Source organism: Sphaeramia orbicularis, chromosome 11 (genome assembly GCF_902148855.1).
Source record: "Sphaeramia orbicularis chromosome 11, fSphaOr1.1, whole genome shotgun sequence".
Lineage (NCBI taxonomy): Eukaryota > Metazoa > Chordata > Actinopteri > Kurtiformes > Apogonidae > Sphaeramia > Sphaeramia orbicularis.
The window spans coordinates 49,302,646-49,319,915 of NC_043967.1; the positions used below are offsets into that span (position 1 = coordinate 49,302,646).

The window sequence follows — 17,270 nt, forward strand, 5'->3', positions numbered from 1 at the left end:
ATGTTTATTAAATCTCACGTTAAAGGTAATTGTCATAATATCAGAAACATTAAAAATTAAAAAAAACTGGACTTTTTCAACAATATTTTTCATTAACTGGACATAAACCAAGTATCTCCATGCACTTTCATTGATCCAACTCCATGGGTTTTACTGGTGAATCAATGTTGTAGAAGATGACTGTGTTTCTACATTCACTAAGGAGCCTCTAAATGTCCAAACGGGTCATATCTGATGACCATAAAAAGATGACAAACTGTATTTCATACGAGTTATTTACATGGATTGATAGGATTAATGGATCAGAAGTTATTAAACATTTTATATTGGTAGATGATTTTGGTCACCAGTGGTTGTTTGGGTCTATTATGGGTTAATTAAAATACTAAAGGTGCAGGAGTTCTAACCGATTAGGTCAGTAACCAGTGTCCATATTCTGAAAAAAAAAAAAAACAACTGGGTAGGTCATGTGTTCCATCATACTTTAATTTCTGCATCCACTGACCAATCATGACTTCATTTAGTTAACACTGATCAATCTTCTTGCAATCATCAACAGAACATTCAATATTGCACTACTAAACAGGTGATGGGGACAGATATCTCATGAATATTCTTTTTCTGTCTGATATACACTATATGGACAAAAGTATTGGGACACACTGAATTCAGATGTTTCTTTTCTAACAGGGGTCTGGGATGCAAAATAATAATGACTAATGTCGGAATATAGTTTTGTATTGGGATAAATATAAAACAACTGCATTGGTTAGTTTTAATTGTTATCTTTGCTTTAAAAATGCCTCAGAGATGTTTTTTTACTTCATTTCTCTCCACATTGATTTTGTTTTTTCATCCATGACTATGATTTTAAATGTTCTTCCTCCGAATTTCTAAAATATTTCTCATGTTCTGACTGTAAATAATAATTTTCTACCACAACTAACCATCTACTTTCTTCAAATCTCACTCGGGAAGAAAAATCTCCCATTAAACTTTAAGGAAATATTGATGTTTTTATCTTAAATCATCATGAACAGGACATCTTACAGCTGTAGACATGATGTGTCCCAATTCTTTTGTCCATATAGTTTATAAACATCCGTATTTCCTTAAAGTTTAACAGGAGATTTTTCTTCCCGAGTGAGATGTGAAGAAAGTAGATGGTTAGTTGTGGTAGAAAATTATTATTTACAGTCAGAGCATGAAAAATATTTTAGAAATTTAGAGGAAGAACAGTTAAAAATCATAGTTTTGGATTTAAAAAAAAAAAAAAATCAATGTTGAGAGAAATTAAGTAAAAAACATCTCTGAGGCATTTTGAAATCAAAGATAACTATTTAAACCAAACTAACCAATGTAATGATATTTACCCCAATATAAAACTATATTATGACATTTCTCATTGTTTTGTATTCCAGACCCCTGTTAGAAAAGAAACGCCTGAATGTCCCAATACTTTTGTCCATATAACGTATCTTAAGAGTATTCTCTTTCTGTCTGACATGCGTCTTTATTATGATGTTGCTCTAAATCACCCAAACCCTATGATTCCTTTTCTTGTCGTACATAAACATCATCGACTCGGCTCTCGTCTCTCCCTCCCTGGTGTCTTTACATCCATATTTACTTTTTACGTGTCTCGCTCTCGGTCCGTCTTCCGCAAACGCACACAGACACACGTGTTCATGCTCGACCTACATGGTGTTCGCCGAGAGAAAGAGAGAGACAGACACAGAGTATGTGTGTGGGTAGATTTAGAAGCGAGGATCAATGAGAAATGTAGAAATCAATGCACTTAGCAGTGGGAAATCAATGGGGCCTAATCGGGATGCCAATGGCACAAGTCAAAACAATTAAGAAGGAAGAAAAATGTTTAACAACCCCCCTCCGCCGCCCACTGCCCCCTCCCCTCCCCACCCCCTCACCCCCCATGCTTACACAGAGACCGAGGAGACATGGAGGAAGCAGAGAGGAAAAGGAGGAGAGAGGAATGAAAGAATAAAAGAGATGCTCGGAACGTCCAGAACAAGATCATATTTAGAGACGAACAAAACTGCATGAATCTACATAAAAACTGCTTTCAAGATCAGTGCTGTCAGTGCAAATCCCTTTGTCTAGAGCTGTTTTTGTGTCCGTTTTCTCTACATTTCACCTTTTTACCGCCGCCAAGGAGGTTATGTTTTTGTCGGCGTTGGCTTGTCTGTCTGCCTGTGTGCAAGATAACTCAAAAAGTTATGGACGGATTTGGATGAAAATTTCAGGAAATGTTGATACTGGCACAAGGAACAAATGATTAAAATTTTGGTGGTGATCGGGGTGGGAGGGCCCACGGGGAGGCCCACTGATCGGCCTTGGTGGAGGTCTGCACTCTCCGAGTGCTTCTAGTCTTATCACTATTCATCACACTTTATCCTCTGCATTTTTCAGCAAAAATCAGGTATTTTTCCCTATTTGTTTTCCTGATCATATAAATGTTCATAGCAGTTCAAAGTAAATTTAAAGGTTATTATATCAAAAAGAGAGAAAAATAAAGAAAAAGTGACTTAATTAAATAATTACACTACAGTGCAAGAGTAGCTTTCTTGTTTCTTTAGGGTTGAAATGATCACACATATTTAATTTTCATTCCCTTTTCTTCAGATACAAGAAAATACAAGAAACATATATGCACAGCAAAATTGAATCAAACATGTTATAAAGGTTTAAGTCACTATTTGATGTGACCTCTGACCCCATGACAAGAAGCAGCACAAACAACTAGAAACATCTGACATGCGTTGAATGAAACCTGGTGTAAAACGTCAGAAAATTGATGTAATAAATCTCATATTGTCTGAACAAAAGGGTTAAAGACAGGTTAAATTCAAAGGGAGGTCACAGTAAATACACTTTGGTTTATCGTGCTGTACATACTTCATATATAAACAGATTGGATCTGAATATACAGGGTTTCTGCAGGTATCAGCAAATCTAATTTAATGTTTTTAATGCCCTTTTTAATGCCACTTTAAACAAATTTAATGCCCATGTCCAACTGCAGATACAGTTTTCTCTCACTCTCTCTCTCGTAAACAATAGCCAATTAAAGGGTTCCGCCTGTCAATCATCATACTATACTTCCAATCAAAATTATTAAATGTTTCTATGATCAAAATAAATTGTGATTAAGAAGACTTTTTCTCCCATCGAGTGTATTTCATTTTTTAATGCCTCTGGACATCAAATTAAATGCATTTTAATGCCATTTAAGGCCGTAAATTTTCACAAAATCTATTTAATGACTTTTAATGCTTTTTAATGACCCTTGGAATCCCTCATATAGAGGCTGACAAATGGATATGAGTGATCATTAGAACTTTACTAAACCAACAAACATAATGTTGTAACAGGACTTTTGTGCAGAACTGAACATCATTAACCGAACATAAAACACGTGTCTTAAAAACATTGTCAATTATTAAACTCCATGGGTTTTACTGGTGAATTAATGTTGTAATAATTGACAGGGTTTCCATGTTCACTACGAAGCGTCTGAACGTCCAAATGGGTCATATCTGATGATCATGAAAAAATGACAAACTGCATATTGTGCCAGTTACTTACATGTATTGATACATATATATATAAGTTATTAGACATTTTAGATCAGTAGATGCTTGTGGTTGCTGTTTAGGTCTTTGAAGGTTAAATTTATTGTATGTTTGATGGTTTATTTGGGTAGACACTTAACCAGATTAAGATTAAATAACCAGATTATCTACTAATTCCAAACACAAACATAATAGAACTGTCATCCATCCATCCTTCCTTCCATCCAGAAAGTGTAGAAAAATACTAAAATAATGAATACTTTGTATGAAATATTCATTGAGACGTCCTCTGATGAAAATGTCTTCAAATGTGAAAACTATTCCTTTGTTCCGCTGTTGTTTCGTCTACACACAATGAAGCCATAGCTCCAAATATCTGAGGTGGCATATCACTTTACACCGACAGATGAAAAGATATGTAATGGCATCTATGAAAAGACTGAGGAAAGTATTTCCAGCAGATTCCTGTGTCAATAAAAATATTTCTCTAAGCTGTAAACATACAACATAACAGCTAATGGCACGCAGTGAGAGCGAGGCGGAGGCAGAGGCAGAGGCGATTGTGTGAAGGTATGGCGAGGCTGCGTGCCGTTGGGCCGTCTGTGGCTGGGTTTGGTGTGAGTGTCTGTGTGCGATGGGGAGGTGGTGCTGAGGTTGATCCGGGGCCAATCAATAGCAGCAGCCTCTCTTACGACCCCTGGGTTCCTCCTGGCTTGGCTGGCAGGCTGGAAATCAATGGCCCAGGCCAATAACTCAGGATGGTGTGTGGATTAGTGAACTGTCAACTAATCAGAGAGTTACTGAATCTGACACCACGGCTATTAACCTATCGATATGACACTTGGCACTGACATACACTCACAAGCATATATATATATATATATATATATATATATATATATATATATATATAAATAAAAGTGTGCGGGTATTGATGAAAGAGACATGGAAATGCGAATGCCTAAAGGTAGCACATGATCTCACATTTACGCAATCATTACACAATCACACTTAACGTGCACATACACACTCTGGTGGATATACTTGTTTTTAATTTTACCTTGGATGTATCCTATATTACCTGAATTTATCCTTTATATGTTGTATATATTTTGTCTATCTGTAGTATACAGTTGGCTTTTTGTATGTTAGTATTTCTTTGTATTTTTGTTTATTTTCAGTACAATGTTTTGTGATATTTTTAGTCTTTCTTGTTGCTCCTAAACAGAAATTGAGCTGCCCAACTGATTTTCATTGCTCCTGTAACAGTAACAATAAAAACCTATTCTATTCTACTCTACAGTATGCATCTGTGTAAAGAAAGACACAAAAACATTGACCAGTTATAGGAAAAAAAAAAAAAAAAAAAAAAAAAAAAAATATATATATATATATATATATATATATATATATATATATATATATATGTATGTGTGTGTGCAAATAAGAGAAATGCATTCTTAGCTGAATGAACTGAAGTTATCCATGTATGTTTCTACAAACCATGAACACATATAATAATAGATACGTACGTCATGACATAAGGATCAATACAGTATTTTAACCAACGCAGTAGGAGAACTCTACTGCCTTTCCTCAATAAAGAGATAGAGGTCAGAAATCCAGGACAGAATTGACATTTTTTAGGTTTTTTTTTTTTTTTTTTTTTTTATTACTTCTATATTTTGGTTAAGGTTAGGAAAAGAATGTGGTTAAATCTTAATGAAAACACTGAGTTAGTCTTTAATCGCATCTGCAGGATTTTTCTGTATTAAACCAAGCCGTGTTGTGTTTCAAAAACCCCAAAATAGCTGTCAGTGTCAAAATTTTACCAAATCTAACAATTATTATTGTCATTATTATTATGACTATGAACCAATCAAGTTGCTGTTTACACTCATGTCCGGGCTCATATAATATATTATTCAGTGATGAGTGGAATGGATTTAATAAAAGGCATTAAGTGTGTTTTTCTAAATGAATGTGATCAGCTTCAACAAATTCTTTAACCCTTTAACTGATGCAGTGAGCAGCTTCTCATTTCTGAAATAATCAGGATCAGATTGTGAAAGACTGGTTCAGGATCATGAGATGACATTTAACACAAGGACTGGACACACAGAGTCCAGACCTGAACAACACTGAGGATCTTTGGGATGTGATGGAGACTACATCAACAATAAAAGATCTGGGACGAATAATAATGCAACTATGGACAGAAATTAATGTTGTGACATTTGCTGTGACACTGCATAAGTGTTATGTCACTGTGAATGTGTTCTGTAATCAGAGCTAAAGGCTTTCCAACAAAGTACTGCACATTGGACTGTTTTTGGCCAGACTGTTTATATTAAGGTAATTCCAGACTGTTCACCATGTTAGTGGTTCTACACTCATCTCACTTTTGAACCCACATTTTTACATTATCAGTGTCATTACATCAAGACCCACTTCCACAGATTTTAATCCAACAAATTCTATACTATATGGACAAAAGTATTGGGACACATTAAATTCAGGTGTTTCTTTGTTAACAGGGTTAGAGATTTACGTTGTTGCATTGGTTAGTTTGCTTTAAATTGTGATCTTTACTTCCGAAACGCCTCAGAGATGGTTTTTACTTAATTTCTCTCAACATTGATTTTGACATTTTTTTTTATCCATGACTATGATTTTAAATGTTCTACCTTTCAATTTCAAAAAATATTTTTCATGCTCTGACTGTAAATAATGATTTTCTACAACAACTTAACATCAACTACATCTCACTTAGGAAGACAAATTTTCTGCTAGACTTTAAGGAAATGTTGACATTTATAAACTATATGGACAAATATATTGGGACACATCATGTCTATAGCTGTAAGATGTCCTGTTTATGCTGATTTAAGACTTAAACATCAATATTTCCCTAAAATTTAGTTGGGGATTTTTCTTATAGTGTATTTTTCCAAAAAGTCTGGTTAGCACATTTATATTGTCATAATGAGATTTTTGTAGAAGGTACATAGTTTGATGCCTTTAGTTTCTCTTGCGTTTCAATCCCCTTTTACCGTTACCATTCTTAACCCACTCAGTCATAAATGTCCATCAGCATCACATACAAAGGTCAACATAAACTTTCATGGTCACCTTTAATGGTCATCAAACACTGCCATTTCTATGACTACACAACGTACTATATATTTTTCACACATTTCAGTCTAAAGATCAGATACATTAGGTTATGAGGCTATTAAAGTCAATTTTTTCAACCTCAGTCTGTGACCCCTTCAGAAAAAGGCCTTCACGTTAGCATTAGATCATTGATATACAGTAAATGTATCTAGAAAAGTTGAAATGAAATGCATTTTTGTTGCAGATGATGAGATGAGACATAATGTGCTTTACAGAAATGCACAAATTTAACTAGTGTCTATCAGATTGTAACATTCCTGGCCAAATAAAGTGACAATATTTAAAATGATATTTTGCTCAAAAGTGAATGTTGATGTGGGTTTCCTTTTCTTTGTTTTGATTTCGTGATTTATCCCCCAATTAAAAATAAATCTTCAGTATAAATATAAAAATAGTCAGTATTTTAAAGTCTTTCAACCCTTTTTCGCTGTCTTCGAATGAACACAGATACAATTATATACATTCAAGAAGAAACTTTAATTAGATGAACACTAAAGATCTGCCACTGCCGTGTGTGAAAAGACAATTTATATGTCTATACCGATATTGGCCGATATCAGCAATCATAAGCTGAAATCGATGTTGCTTCGATATATCAGTGTATGAAAAACTGATGACAGTAACTGATATTTCCTCTGGGGTCACTACATTATGGTTTGGATCCAGAGAGTTCAGAAGGCCTGGTGGGGTCGCCCTTATCGGATGGGTGAAAGGGGAGAAATCAGACAAAGATGCCTCACACAGAAACTTCAGCAAATGTAACTTTGAAAAAAGAAGTAGCCTTGAACCAACCAACATCCACCAATACGACCAAATCTGATCCTTAAAGGGTACCTGTAGGGAATTTTCGTTGCCAGTCATTTCAAAAAATCACATATAATACTAGCAATTTCTTCAGGTAACTTATTTTATAGGCCATTGTCAAGTCTGCACAAGTGATAAGTCACCGCTCTGACAGTCAGGCATGGTCAGCGACCTGTTGCCTCCTTCACGGGATATTCCAGCATCGGCAGTGCTGCAGACTCGCTGTATTGTCTGATGACCTGGGCTGCGACGGACTGGTCACTGACCCTGTGCAGCAGACACCAGTCTAAGATGACACATTATCGCCCAGTGCTGGGTCGCGTCTCTAGGACAACGGTGGAGTGCTAAGCTTACGGCTGCACAAACAACAAGCGCAAACACGTGCTTTCCACTCAATCTTGCTCACTGACTGCTGCTTGTTTACTTGCACTTGATCACCTGGAATCAACGATGGTACGTCACTGGCAATGGCTGCTCCCCATAGGTTCTGCCCCCGCCAGTAATGCATGAAATAAAAAGGTCCAGTGTTGCGCATTTATGGTGATTTTTTACTGAATTTGCGCCTCTCGTGGTTATAAGTTACACACAAAGCACAGTTAAGGTCGTAAGCATGACCGGTATAGATAGGCATTAAAGAGGAAGGCAGGTATTTGTCTGCTGGAGCCAAAACCCAGGATCAACATAAGGATATAGAACAGGGTTGGCCAACCCTGGTCCTGTAGAGCCACTATCCTGCATGTTTTAAATGTTTCCCTCTTCCAGAACACCTGACTGTCATTATCAGGCTTCTACAGAGCTTGATGATAGGCTTATAATTTGAATCAGGTGAGTTGGAAGAGGGATACATCTAAAACATGCAGGATAGTGGCTCTCCAGGACCAGGGTTGGCCATATAGAACATCCTCAAAACGAGACATCAAAATTCACAGATGTCATTAATGAGATGAAAAATCCAGATTTGACAACTTGGGAGTGAGTGTTGATTAACTGGTTCACATCTGGTCGTCCTCTTAGCATGAAGCAAAATCATATTCCTACAGTTGAAATAATGGAAAATGAGGAAACAAGAACATCCAATGTCAACCCACACATGTTAACTCGCTTTATTATCCCTGCAGGGAAATTTGGTTTCTGCATTTTACCCATCCTACTGCACACTACTAAAACCCCCTTTTACACTGGGTGGTGATCGTTGAGAGATTGTTGAGCGATGAAAAAGTGGCCAGATCTCTCAATGATCTTTCAACGATCTTCCAGTGATCTTCCAGTGATCTCCACGGTCGCCATGGTCTCCTCAAGGTTTTGACTGGGTCCAAAACAATCTCTCAACAATCGCCAAGCAACGCGATCTCTCAGTGAATGCTCAACTCGCGCTCAAGGAGCCCTCAGCGATCTCAACAATCTCCCAATATTCTCTCAGCAATCTTCCATTGAACACCAAATTTTTCCACTCCGAAGGTAGAGATGGTTGAGAGATCAATGAGGGAATGGGTACGACTATCTCGATGACCCCCCCGCCTGATCTGACTGTCCAGACAGTTTAAAGTAGGGGGCCGAAGGCACAACGAGCGCACAAGGATCTCCCAAACATTTACACAGAAACAACTTTTTTTGAGGGTGAGGAGATTGTTGAGAGATCAGGCCAATTTTTGATCGCTCAATGGTCACCCAACAATCTCCTGGCTGTGTAAAGGGGCTCTTAGCATTAGCATTAGCAGACAGCATTTGCACATAGCCCATAAGGAAGGCACTTGGGAACTTCAGGGACATCAACAGGAGAATCAGCCTATATGTACTTGTTTGTAATGGTGGAGGAAACCAGAGAAGCTGAACATCACGTAAATAATAAGTAAAGTCGACGCAGAAAGGCTCTGACTGAAAATCAAACCGGGAGCTAGAGGTGGAAATGCTAACACTACGCAACCGCACCACAACTTTGCTGTATTCAAAGTTGTTTTCTGTTTTATCCGATGAAATCTTTCAAATAGTGCACTTATTTTCCATACGTGTGAAGAAACAGGCACAGAAATACATTATTTGGCTATAGAAATTAGAAAACAGAAGTGCAAATTATTACATTCATATCTCATAATCACACTAAAATGCTGTATAAAAACGCTGTAAGAGCTGAAACCCTTCATTTTCATTTACAATATTGTACTATTGAGCATAAACTGATCCACATTTGAGTGTGTGTTTAAAGCGATATAAGCCTTGACATTGCAACTGCTAAAGAAATATTGAATTAACATCTTTTATGAAAAGACTCAAAGGAATCAACTGCAGCAGAGGTGAATGAATTGATGAGAGAGAAGGGGACGATTCTTTTATAGATATAATCATATAACTTTTAGGGTTTGTTCTGCAGAATAACACAACCCACCTGCTACTCAGACAAAAGATAAATAAACATAGGTCTTTGATTCAGAACACACATTAACCTCTCTTTGGTCGTCACTGTGTTTAAGGATGGTGTAAAGTGAAAACTCTGGCCTACATTTATGGTTTGACCTCCAGTTAAACAGAATGTTCGGGCATACAACTGAAGGTTCATTAATACTGAAATCCACTTAAATGGACTTAAAAAGAAACAACCCATGCTGTGACTGAATACTCAATTCTGTGTATTGCCATAGAAGACTTTATTGATGTAACCAATTGATGTTCTGTTATATTAAACTGTACTATTTATGTGAGAGGAATGGAGTGAATAAACTCTATTTTCCGGATAAAAAGCAGAGGGAGCGGAGCATGGGTGGGTTTACTTTCCAGTGTACATGCGGGTGTTATGCATTAAGATAACACTTTTATCCACAATTCACATCCAGATTCCATGGTGCTTTTTAAAATATGTAGACTCTGATCTTTTGATATTCTCGTGTTCCTCTAGTGCGGAACAGGCTTATTCTATGTCAAGGGTGCTGTTTCATTTTACATTATTCTGTTCTATTCTTCTATCCTTTTCTACTTTTTTTTTTTTTTGGAGCAAAAGGAGATTATTTTGGGAGGTAATTCCATTGAAACCGCTCTGAAATAACTTGACTTGGCATGTGCCTATACAAGGCTCCACAAAAGGCTCCAGGAATACTATTCAGTAATGGGGTAAAGCAAGAGGAGAAGCAGGACAAAAAGCCTGTGTGGGTGTGTGTGTTACAAGAGCAGCCGAAATGAAGGAGAGGAGAGAGAACAAAATCACCTGAGAGAAAATAAGACAGCGAGCAGGAGAAAAAGGATGAATGAGGAGCAGCAAAAACTACAGGAAAATAATCAAGGTATTGAAAAAAGAAGACTGTTTGAGTCCAACATTTTTCTTACAAAAGTCTGTGTGTTATTTATTTCTAATTTACTTTCTTTCTTTCGCTTAAAATTAAGGCTGTGCGCTATTGACGAAAAAGTGAGATTTATACCGCGATATGGAACGTTTTCTGGATCCGTTTGTGAATTTGTCGAAAATAGCTGCGAGGGGTGGTTTCTGTGTATCCAACATCCCTTAAATCAGAGGAAATTGTTCTATCATTCTTCAGATTAGTCTGAAAAAATGAGAACTGTGTGAGTTTTCCTGCAAACTGATGGAGAAAGACGTGAGTTAATTTGCCTTGTTTCACATGATACAGCTACGGAAAAAAAAATAACAGACCACTGCAAAATTATCACTTTCTCTGATTTTATCATTTATAGGTATGTGTTTGAGTAAAAATGACCATTTTTGTTTTATTCTCTAAACGACCAACAACTTTTCTCCCAAATAAAAAATATTGTTATTTAAAGCATGTATTTGCAGAACACGACCCATGGTCAAAATGACAAAAAGATGCAGGTGTTTTCAGACCTCAATTAATTCAAATAAAATCAGTTTACAGTCATTTCTAAACAACACAATTCTATTATTGTTACTTGGGAAAAGTTAAAAAAAAAAAAAAAAAAAAAACATTTGGTGGAATAACCCTGATTTCCACGTGTCTTGGCTTTAAACCGTTGCTGTTGGATGACTTTACGCAGCTCCTGGCGGAGAAATTCAAGAAGCTCAACAATGTTCGATGGTTTGTGACCATCTGTCTTCCTCCAGAAGTTTTCAAAGTGGGTTCAGGTCTGGAGATTGGGCTGATCATGACAGGGTCTTCATCTGGTGGTCCGTCATCCACACCTTTATTGACCTAGCGGAGGCCCGGAGCATTGTCCTGATAGAGGAACCAGTCCTCAGAGTTTGGGAACATTGTCAGTGCAGAAGTCCAGTAGTTTTCAATAGTTATTTTTGGATTCCCATTACTTTTGTGGTACTAATAGCACCGTTTTTGCCTATTGTAAGAAGACAATGATGACCACAGTAGAGGTGTTTATACTTCTCCTTCCTAAATAAGACATGGATCAGGTATTTATTCAGTAGAATAAGGTGTTCTTGTTTTGGAATTCAGCAGACATAGGAATGGAATGGCTGTCATACATGCAGACAGGCTGACTTTAGAGAAAATTGCAGTGGTCTCTTCATTTTTCTAGAGCTGTAAAAAGGAATGCACAATAGGCTAGTATATAACAGCAGGTATAAATTGTTAACCCCATCCACAGTACCTAAGTAATTCTGTCCACATGACCTTCGTTTTACAAAGTATCTCAACACAAAAGCGACTCCAAACTGATCCAAACACTCAAACCATAGTCATTGTCCAACCTGTGGACACCATGGACAATACTGGATGTAGCAAACACTAAGGCTTTAATTTATCATGAAGGTGAAGCAGCAACAAGTTCAGTTATAAAGTTACAATTAGTGTTGGTGGTTGTGGAAGTGTATTCTTTACATGATGTGGATTTGTCTGGTCTGTAAGGTATGCTGCAGGTCATGAGTAAAATAGGGTGTGAGGCCATTGTTTTCCCATCTCTATGATTTCCCGGAACACATGGATACACAGAAACTGGAGTTTTTAAACAATCTTCACTCTGGAAAGCCTTCTTAAAAATAAAAATGAAGCCAAAGTGAGGGCAATAGGGACGTGTGATGTCATGTGTTACCCTCACCAGCCAGTGATTGGTCATTAGAGCTGTCAATCACCCACTTTTACAACATCGACTAACTTATTAAAACAAACTGGTCAGGACACTGATCATCTGAACACAAATCAGTTTCATGAAATCAATCAATCTAAGAAGTCCAACATCACCTTTTGGAAAAAAATTACTGGATGTGGACCTTTTTTAATGTTGCCAAAGTCCCACAGATTAACATAGAGGAAGTGGGACCTCTACCACAGTCAGCCACCAGGGGTAGACAGAGATGCATGTTCTCACTGAGTCCATCTTTATATACAGTCGATTAAGATCTTCAAGACTAAAAAATATTGCAACGTACATGTGACATATGATATGAAACTGTGTGCTTCCTGTCTCCTGACTGGGATATATTGAAGTAGATGAATAAGACATAAATATGTTTATAATGTAATAATATCTACATTTTCTTGTGGTAATCATCATTTTATCATAATTTTCACTCAGTTTTTTCCTGGTCATTTTCACTTCTTCCAGATGAAATGTGTGAAGCAAAATCTCACCAGGGTTATTACTGAGACAGAGTCGAGCTTTAAGTGAAGTTCATTTTCTAAGGTATGTGGCTTGTGGAAAATGGGTGCAATATTTACTGAAAGGGCAAAAGAAATGGTTGGAATCTGTATCATTTTAGACGCATGACACTGAAACGGCATTTATTCTTCACTGAACCGTCTTGCACTTATGGGTCTTTGAAAGAAAGAATTAACTCAGCACTTCAATACCATAGTTCAGTTTTACACACATCTTGAGTCCTAACATGTGCACGTTGCAATGTATAGATACAAGTAATGTTACATGTTAAGTCGGTAAATTATATGACGCAGCTGATGTTTGATATAATGTAAAACACAAGCCCAGACAATATACAAGGGGCTGCACAAAGTTCGTGGAAAAAACATAGCTTTGACATGATTTAAATGGCATGGACCTCAGTTTTACACAGATGGGCTTAAAGGCTGGTATTGACCTACACGGAGCATAAGATGAAAAATAAACATCATAACTCAAACTGATTTTTCCAACTGTCCTTTTTCTGTGAACTTTTTGAAGCCCCTTCGTATAACAGCTGTTACATTAACCAATAAAGATGAAGTGCTACTTTTATGTCACTTCCCAAATGAATTTTTCTCTCTATTCAACCATTCTCAAGTGATTTATCATCTCTATCATTGTAACATTATTATATTAGTATTATTATTATATTATTATTATTATAACATTATCTTCTGTATTTTGCATTTTTTCAGTGAAATTCAGGTATTTTCTTGGATTTCATTTACTCATCATATAGATGTTCATAAAAGCTCAGATTAAAGTTGAGGGTTATTATATTAGAAACTAGAAGCACTGGGACAGCGCAGACCTCTGCCAAGGCAGATTAGTGCCCTGGATTTAGATGAAAATTTCAGGAAATGTTGATACTGGCGGAGGTCTGCGCTGTCTTTTCTAGAAAAGCACTCGTAGAGCACAGACCTCCACCAAGGCAGATCAGTGGGCTCCAAAGGCCCCCCCATCCCCGATCACCACCAAAATTTAATTATTTGTTCCTTGTGCCAGTATCAACATTTCCTGAAATTTTCATCCAAATCCGTCCATAACTTTTTGAGTTGCCTTGCACACAGACAGACAGACAAACAAACCAACGCCGACAAAAACATAACCTCCTTGGCGGAGGTAAAAAAAGAAAACTGCAGAAAAAGTGATTTTTTCAGAAAATATATCAATAACTTAATGTAAAAACAAGTGTCTCCATCCAATGTCATTTGTCAAACTCTATTGGTTTCACTGGTGAATCAATGCTGTAGAAGACGATGTTGTTTCCATGGCAACTATTGAGCCTCTGAACGTCCAAATGGGTCATATCTGATGACAATGAAAAGATGAAAAACTGTATTTTACACCAATTATTTACATGGATTGACAGAATTAGTGGTTCAGAAGTTATTAGATATTTTAGATCAGTAGATCAATGGCTGTTTGAGTCTTTATGGGTTAATGTGGAAATGCTGAATACTCTGGGTTTCAGATTTGTCTCAAACTGCACAAAATCCTGATTTTGGTCTTAACCCTTGATAGGGCACACAAGACTTTAAAACTTTTGTGAAATTTTTCAAAATTTTCTATTGTCATGATGAAAATCAAGGGCAATGAAGTTACTGTATTTGGTTTCCTATCCATGTGTGGCAAAAAAAAATGAAATCCAAGAAGTAAATGTAAAAAAATACAAAAAAAAAAGTGTAATGTGAAAGAAACACAAGTTTTAGAACATTAGAACATCACTTTTAGAACATTAGACCCACATCAGTGCTGATCCAGACCCTTGTCCACATCCACATGATCCCTTCGAACATCATTCCTTACATTAGTACCATTACTTCATGATACCGAACAAAGCAGGTACACTCACTGTTCATGCAGAGGTGGACTTTCCAGACCCTGTAGACCACATTGGACCTTCCAGACCCTGTAGACTACACTGGACCTTCCAGACCCTGTAGACCACATTGGACCTTGTCACTTGCCTGATAAAGGGTTAAAGAAACTGTAATGAGCGTCTAAAATGTTTGTTTTTTTATGCCATTATTTGTGTAAAATGGCTGAAAAAGGAAAGTAAATTCCAGCACAGAGATCTGATCTTACTGTGTGAAATGTACTGAACATAGATATTATATTTTTCAGAAGATTTCTAATGTTTTAATAAGTCAACTTCTTTTCGTGTCACAACATATGTTGACCATCGTGTTGCAGTGTTACAGACCCTGTAGACCACATTGGACCTTACAGACCTTGTAGACCACAATTGGACCTGAAATTGTTGCCTCACTGTCTTCAATGTAACTGGTGCTGTCACTGTCTTCTAATGTGTGTGGAAATTACCAAAAATAGTCTCTTGCCTGTTAAAAGGTTACTAAATGGATGCACAAAACTCACACAGTTAAAGTTCCATCACACTTGTTCTACCATTCAACTTTAACTACAGCCTTTAAATAGAAATACTGTGTGGAAACTTGCTTAAAGCTCCTCAAAGGCTCCAGAAATCAGAGAAGCCATCGAGAAGGGGAGGGGAGGGGAGGGGAGGGGGGTGTAGGAGGGGGGGCAGCCCAGTCCACACAGAGAATGTCGTCTCATGATAAGAGCTTTGGGAAAAAAGAGAAAGGGAAAGAGCAGGGTGAAAAGAAAGAAGAACGGAGGTAGGTTGGAGCATTACAGCCACTGAGAGAAAGGCGAGAGCAGGGCTCATGAGTGGGGGGAGAAAGGAGGGGGGCTTTCAGGGCCTCCCACACACTCCGGATTAGGAAACATATGCAGTGGAGTAGCGAGGGATTAGGGGTGAATGAGAGCTCCAAGAGGGGAAAGAATGTTTTTTGGGGAGGAGAGGAGGGGGCGAAGGGGAGGGATGGAAACACTACAAGCGCTCGACCAGGCGTATTTCCACCCTGCTTTCATCCTCCATCTCCTCCTCTGCCTTCATCCTCCTCCTCCTCCTCCTCCTCTCACTCACCTTAATGTCTGAACCTCCAGGATGACGAGATGTGGGAGAGGCTGAGGCCGAATTGTGGCGCCATCCTTTGATTGTAGTTCATCGCTGTAATCACAGAAACGCATTTAAGGAAACATTCTTTTTAGTTTTTATACATTATCAGCATTATACATTACCCATTATCTACTTCAATTTTCTCAAATAAATACTATTTGTCCGTTGGTCTATCAAAAACACACCGACAGATATGGTCAAAATATGCAAATTCATGCTATAATTATGTTGCATCCATATTATTTCCGGTCAAAGGTGAGTTTCTTTGTCTTGCTCTGTATCAGAAGGTATTGAGCCTAAAATAAAACAATAAAAACAGATTTAATACAGCTATAGGAGTTTTAATCAGACAGTGATTTATGGGATAATATTGTCAGTGAAAAGCTTCATGCCATTTAATTCTGTTATGGTGAAAATTCACAAAATGTAGTTGTTGCTTACATGTAAATTCCACGCTTGCATCCCATCATTGTCCAAATGACATAAATGCACTTTAAATTTATGATTTAACAAAAGAACAAATGAAGATACACTGTAGATGTTTTACCATTATTTGCACAATATATGTTTGAGATTCCACTATCATCTTACAAATAAATCCTAAAATACAACTGTTCATTACAGTTAAAATGATCCCCTGAAGCATTTTCTCTTGTACGAGACAATATAATCATGCACACAGATCCTAAAATAATCTGAAAATAAAGTCGGTAAAATTTCTGCACTTTGTTTTATTTGAATCCGACAGTAAAAATCTTCATTACAGTTAAAATTATGCCCTAAAGTAAGTAAAATTTGAGCATTTTCTTTTGTATGAAATGATATAATCCTGCAGATAAATCCTAAAATACAAGTATTCTTGCATCTTAACAAACATATATAGTGCAATGATGGAAAAAACATGTACAGTATAACTTCATATGCTCTTTTTATTGAGCCACAAATTCATTTAAAGCATATTTATAATCATCTGGATGACAACAGGATGGTAGGAAATAAATAATAAATAAAAGCAACACATTGTCACAGGTCAGTCAGATCTACCTTTTATATATCCTATAATACCTGTATATATCCATTATATGTCTTCCATCTACAGTATAAAATTGGATTTTTAT

General features: G+C 37.0%; 1 long non-coding RNA gene across 1 annotated transcript; it reads left to right on the forward strand.

The window, feature by feature from the left end:
* The first annotated feature begins 8,735 nt into the window (after positions 1–8,735).
* LOC115428568 (uncharacterized) lies at positions 8,736–15,648 on the forward strand. Its single transcript, XR_003936647.1, has 3 exons — positions 8,736–8,830; positions 10,947–10,949; positions 15,636–15,648. It is a non-coding gene; the product is annotated as an uncharacterized LOC115428568 (long non-coding RNA).
* The last annotated feature ends 1,622 nt before the right edge of the window (positions 15,649–17,270 follow it).